The following is a 7,029-nucleotide window of genomic DNA, read 5'->3' on the forward strand; positions in this document are numbered from 1 at the left end:
TTTTTGTTGTGACCTCTTATTTTACTCATTTGGGGTTTTTTGAATTACTTGAAATTATAGTATAGTGTAGCAGGTTCTAATTAGTCTATTTTATTCTAAGGGTGTGTTTGGTATGAAGGAAAATATTTTTGTTTTCTCATGTTTAGTTGGCTTATATGTTTTGGAAAATGTTTTTCAAACCAACTTATTTTCCTTAAATCTAAGAAAAATGACTTCTCTTCAAAAAGTAAGGAAAATATTTTCCAAAACTCTCTTTCAACCTCACTTTAAATTTGAAATGTTCATACAATTCTCAAAATCATCTATCCCTCTTCCCCCGCCCCCAATACCCTATCAACCCGACACCACCCTTACCCCACCCTACCTTTACCTCTACCCACACCCCTAAAATTATTATTTTAAAAAGTATTTCAAAAATTTTTCTTAGTCCATCCCCTATCCCCACCCCACTCACCCCTACCCCTACCAGCCCCCTTCCAAAAACAATATCTATATTTTATTAAAAAATTCAAACTTTTCTCTTACCCCACATCCTTACCCTTCCTCCCCACTCCCCTTACCAGCCCCTTCTCCCATCCCTTCCCTCCCCACCCCCCACCCTTAAAAAAAATTAAATTTTTTAAATTTATTTTTAAAAAATTTCAATTTCTTTCTTCTCCCTTCCCCCTCACTCCCCTACCCTGACCCCCTCACTCTCCTAACCTAACCCCCAGCTCCTACTAACCCCCTCCCTCTCAATTTTTTTAATTTTTTTTAACAAAAAAATTCAAAATTTTTTCTTACCCCAGCCCTACTACCTATTCTGACACCCCCACCCACTGGCCAACCAACCCCCTTCCCAAAAAAAGGATTTAATTTTTTAAATTTATTTTAAAAAAAAGATTCTAAAATGTATTTTTACACTTTAGTTAAACACTAAAATGTATTTTTTGAAAATTATTTTTTCATTCACCAACCAAATACTAAAAAATATTTTTCATCCACCAACCAAATATAAGAAAACAAGTAAGAAATCAACTTGTTTTTCAGGAAAATATTTTCCATAGAAAATATTTTCCTTCATACCAAACACACCCTAAGTCTGTTTTACCTTATACTAGTACTATACTGAAGAATAAATTTTGCTTAAAGGATCTAGGTTGGCTTTATTTTTTGTGTTTTTGTTGTGGATTTTTGTTTATTTTACTCATTTGGGGTTGTTCAGTTAGTTAAAATCATAGTATACTATAATTGTTCTGAAAAATAATTTTTTGATTCTTTTGGTTGAATACAAGATCGGGGTTTGACTTATTTTGTGTTTTTGTTAATGGAAAAAGTCATCATTTTCACCTTAAACTATTTTCAAAAAGTTAAAGGCACATCTAAACTATTGAAGTGACTTAATACACACTCATACTATTTAGAAGTGAATTTATTTACCCCTCATAACTGATCTAGCAAAGAAAGTGATATCCACATTCCTACACGCGCGTGAAAATCCAAAAAAATATTAACAATTTATTAAAACGTCCACATGTCATCATTCAATTGGATTTTAACAACTAATTATATTCAATTACTTTTCTTTTTAATATTTATATAGTTTTTATTTTCTTTCTTTATTTTTTTTATGTGTTTTCCTCTTTTTTTTTTTTCTCTTGAGAAAATACCTAATTACCTCCTTAAACTATAACAAAAAAGGTTATGACACACCTCAACTTAAGGGAGGTACTATTACCCCTGAACTAATTAAAAGTGTAATTTTGACATTCTTAGTGCCTACGTGACACACACGTGTGTCTAAGTGAACACTTCAGTGTGTTGTGCCATGTATGTGCCACGTAGGCACTAAGGGTGTCAAAATTACACTTTTAGTTAATTCAGGGGATAGTAGGACCCCCTTTAAGTTGAGGTGTGTCATAGTCTTTTTGAGTATAGTTCAGGGGGGTAATTGGATATTATCTCTTTTCTATTCATCTTTGTCTTCTTTATATTTTCTCCTCTTTTTCTTGACTTCATCTTTAATTCCATAGCTCAATTTCTTCTCTAACCTCCATGAATTTGTCGTTGAGTTTACATATATACTTATCCTTTTAACTTTTTTTTTTCCTTTTTTTCGACATTTTGTTGTAAGTAGTTGAAAATCAAATTGAATTATGGTTGTTTGAATTTTTCAAAATTGAGTTATGGGTATCTTGAATTTCACGAGTTGAGTTTTCAATTTCTTGTATTTTACTGAATTGCGTAGTGGATTTTTAAAATTTTTCAAATTGAGTTATGAATTTATCGAATTTTACAAAGTTGAATTGGGGGTTTCTTGTATTTACGAATTGGATTGTGAATTACTTGAATTTTACTTAACTAGGTTGTGGGTTTTTTGAATTTCAAGAATTTTGTGTTTGCATTTTATGAATGGGGTTATGATTTGCTCGAATTTTATCGAATTGGATTTGGGTTTATCGAATTTTACAAAATAGCGGAAGATTGTGAAACATTGAAAAAATTAAAGTTATTTTGCTTGTTTGATTCGGGTTGCTTTGATCCGATCAAATTCATTTTTATCAATAAATGGGCTTTGCCCAAATTTAAACTAAAAACAAAGATTGAAGTTGGTAATTGAAGAAGAAACAGTAGGCTAAAGCTAGTGCAGATACTGAAAAAATTGATGAAGTTGACTTCCACTTCCAATGGTAACTTCAATCGGACTTTTTTTAGATTTTTGAGCTAGTTATTTTCCTGTTATTTTCTTTCTCCTTTTCTCGTTTCTCAAATTCTTGATAACCACGACAATCATATTTTTCCGGCAATATGGCTTCCCAAAAAACAAACATGTATCTCAATATTGTATATGAGATAATTTTTATCTAGAAAAAAAAAAGAGATTAATCTTAAAAAAAAAGAAAAAAAAGTGAAAAAAATATGTTATTGACATGTGTCAGTGCGTGTACACACATTTAAGACAAAATTTGATTATGACGTTTGAAAGGGTAAATAAATTCACTTTTAAATAGTATAGATGTCTATTAGGTCACTTCAATTGTTTATGTATATCTTCAACTTTTTTAGTATAATTAAGGATGAAAATGGTGACTTTACTCATTTGGGGATTCTTGAATTAGTTGAAATTGTAGCGTGATTTTTGTGCTTAATACTTTATACTTTATTTTAAATCTAAAACATATTTTAATCTCTGTTTCCATAACAGATGACAATCTGAGGTTACCATTAAAGATGGTAGTGATTTAACAACAACAACAATTTCAGACCAAGTTGCAGAACAATCTCTCACAGCAATAGAAATCTGAGATACAATACGTCAAGGTAAACTACTCTAAACACTCATTGATAGAAACTCTTAGGGGTAGTTAGGTTGGAACAAATTATTTTGAGATAATTAATTTTGAGATTAGCTATCTCCGAATTAATTATCTCATCATGTATATAAGATAACTTATTCCATCAATATGGTATAAATGTTATGATAAATAATCTCTTACTAACTAATAACTAAATAATCTTTCATTTTATCTCAAGATTATTTATTTCTATACCTCACATCAAACGACACCTTAGTTGTTGTTTCCAAAATATGAACACTTTGGAACTTGCAGAAACCATTTTCGCCTCTCGCCCACATAATACTGATGGGGAAGACATTCACTATCCAACTGGAGAGACTATTCGCGAAAATCGGGATACGCTTCAAGCAAATATGTACACCGTGTCTTCCACTGACAAAGACAACACAAGCAATCAGCCATCACAGCTCCCCGCCGCCAGCACTGCGGAAACCAGCAAATGATAACTTAAACACACTATCACAAAGGAAGAGTGAGAGGTATTCTCTACATTGGTCTCCCATCTATTTTAGATATTTATCTTGTCTATTTTGCTCATCAGTTGTTATAAAGTTTTCCGGAACTTTTATGAAGAATAATGTGTTCAACTAATAACATTTATTATGCTGCACTAGAGTGGAAATTTGTGACAAACTATTATTTTTTGATTTTATTGTCAATGAATATGTACTACCATTCTGGGACATGATTGGCGCCACTCTTTTGCTTACTCAGACTGCTATAGATGTTGCCGACATACGAATTTGCAGACTACTTTTTGTGGATCATCAAGTCAAATGAGTTGGCAGCCACCTAATTTTCCATGCATTTGAGACATCACCTTTGCAGCTTTACGAAGTTAGTTTTTCATAGAGAAAGCAGATAATTTGGATGTATCATATATAACTATATGGGTATGAACCGATTCAGAAGATAAGACAATTACTCTAATCGATAATGATATATGGAGCAGCAATAGTACAGTCATATGGATTACGAGGAGATTACACAGGTTTGAACATATCACGCTTCCAGCAAAGCTATATAATAGTTGAATAATGTGAAGAATATATCTTTACATGCTCTTCAAATGGTTGGATCGAATTGAAATAGTACTTGGATACCCCGACAAACAATGAATAGTGAATCAATCTTTCCATTTATTGCATCTATAATCTGGTCATAGGGAAGCTGATTCGACACCTCTCTTAGGTCAGGATCTCCATTATTTATTTCATGATTGCTACTTATTAGTACTAAATTTTATATCTAGCTCCAATTATTTTAATGGAATGTCTTACTTTGAACTTGTAGATTATTTTTACATCACAGAATTACCTATATTGTTGCTACAACTCTATGATGTTTCTATCTAACTGAACTTCAATCTCCTATAATTTCATCTATGTTTTATATATTGAGATAAAATATTTGTCACAGTCATCTGTCGTAAGTATGTAAGCTAGGGCAAATGAGTTGTTAAATTGAAAATGCCAAGGCTTTATGGAGCGTGGATTTCAACATTTGGAGCCTCAATTACACTTTTTCTATTTATGGACTGAATGTAGCTCTACGTGAAAACAAACATATACAGACAGATTTGGAGTCGAGTGATGCATCCAGAATGGGCACATCAACTTGATACTGGAGGTGGTTCTACGGTGATTATTAACATGCTAAGTGACCAAAAGCACTCCTACTTCAAAATGAGAGTTATCCTTCAAAGTACTTCCAGATGCTAGGACAGGCTGATGTGGATGCCCAATATTATTTCAGGTAAGCAAACCAAGTAGATGATGGTTTAGGAATCTATGCAACTGATTTAGAACAAGCTAATATGTGTCATTCTCCAGCAAACCGAAAGTACAAGGATTACTTTAATTTTACGAGTCCTATTATATTATCTAAAATTGGATTATGATCGTTGCAGGTGGCTTTTGGGGATGACTGTTTTGATCTTGAAGCTTGGAGGAAGACTAACATCACTTCAACTTCCCATCACTGTCTTAAACTTGTAAGTGCCTTCTAGAATTAGTTAATCAAAATTATAAACTGCCTTGTTATTAGTTCTCAACTAAATTGCTCACTCTCCAAAAATGTTACCACACCCGTAACAAATCCTTCAAAAATACACTATTTTTGGAGGTCTGACACGCACCCCTCGACATTTGAAGAGTCCGAGCAACATAGGTTCTCGATGCCTATTGGTTACAAAGGCCTCGTCAACATTAAGGAAGCTAGTGCGTTATGCACTTATGCCTACCTGTTGCTGCTGCTGCAAAATGTTTTGAGTTGAGTTTGTTGATCATCATGTGAAATTACACGACTGCTAGCTTAAATCTCTTCAGAAAGACTTTTTATGCTATTAGAAACTATTATCAATAAGGTGTAAGCTTTTCTTCTTGAACAAAAGAGGAACAATCAATCTAATCAAATACAGTGGTTTTGTTCTTCTTATTTTGCTTAAGCAGCTGTCCTAACAATATGGTTTTCAGGATGTCCTGACATTGACCTCTCTTTATTCGATCTTAGAGAACCTGAATTCTGGTTTTGAATTGTAGAATCATGGAGCATTCCACCTTCTCTAATTGCATTTGAGGGTTATGTGCACTGGATTGATCCTTCATGGCACATTGCTGGTTTAGATTATTGATCCGTTATTAATGTTGCAGAATCTATATTGGAAGATGGAGCAGTTGTACATTTCAGTGAACCAACCAAGCCATGGCTTGAGAAAACGAAGACAAAATGCAGCACTATGTACATAGTATAGAATGTAAAGATGCAATGTAAATAATGCATGTACCACTGTAAACAAACAATGCCAACCATATAATATATATGTAGAAATAGCATGTGTATATCTATAATCTATATCTATAATCTATAATCTATATCTATAATATATTAAAAATGTGAAGGGCCTTACAAATATCGTTTGAACTTTTTGTCCTTCATTAAAAGTTTTTGCTTTAGAAAAAATGGTCTTTTCATTATTTTCTCCTAATATTGAAGAGTTGAAAATTAATTAAATATATTTATGGTAAAACATTTCCTTATTAAGTCATCAGAATTAATGATAATCAATATTTTTTTTCATTAGTTTAAGAATTCTAAAACAACTAAATTTGATTTTAATAAGATTTAAAAAGTCTATAAATCTACATCTACAATATATTAAATCCATTAACCACTTGAAAATTCTGGTGGTAAAATATATGTGCTTACAATAAAATATATATTTTGAACTTTTTACACCTCATTAAAAACCTTTGTAATAGATAAAATCATATAATTTTAAAAAATCAAAATTGCACGTGCAAGACATTTGCGGCTAAACTAGTATATCTATGTGTGTGTGTGTTTTTGTATGCATTAAGCTTGCAAAAATCCTTCAACGTTGGGCTCGTACTTGCACGGGCCTTTTCTACCTATCATATTATCCTCTCCGTTTAAAAAAGAATGACCTCTTTTCTTTTTTTGTTAATACTTTAATTTCAACTTTTCACATGACATGTTTAGGATCATAAGATTAAAGGTCATTTTAGTACATTTGATACAACTTTAATTTAAGGTTACAAGATTCAAAAGTCTTTTATTTTCTTAAACTTTGTGTCAAGTCAAAGTAGGTCATTCTTTTATAAACGGGGAAAATATATTTTATATTTATATATTATATAGAAGAGTGAGCACGTGGGACGACCAAGAGCAT

General features: G+C 32.0%; 1 long non-coding RNA gene across 3 annotated transcripts; it reads left to right on the forward strand.

The window, feature by feature from the left end:
* Positions 1-3,065: 3,065 nt before the first annotated feature.
* LOC107854598 lies at positions 3,066-6,174 on the forward strand. Of its 3 annotated transcripts, none has more exons than XR_007048160.1 (5): positions 3,066-3,300; positions 3,591-4,329; positions 4,912-5,093; positions 5,248-5,331; positions 5,990-6,174. It is a non-coding gene; the product is annotated as an uncharacterized LOC107854598 (long non-coding RNA). The 3 variants fall into 3 exon arrangements; XR_001670053.2 differs by having other exon boundaries at positions 3,591-3,817; positions 4,053-5,093; XR_007048159.1 differs by having other exon boundaries at positions 3,591-5,093.
* Positions 6,175-7,029: the final 855 nt, after the last annotated feature.

Source organism: Capsicum annuum, chromosome 12, assembly GCF_002878395.1.
Source record: "Capsicum annuum cultivar UCD-10X-F1 chromosome 12, UCD10Xv1.1, whole genome shotgun sequence".
Lineage (NCBI taxonomy): Eukaryota > Viridiplantae > Streptophyta > Magnoliopsida > Solanales > Solanaceae > Capsicum > Capsicum annuum.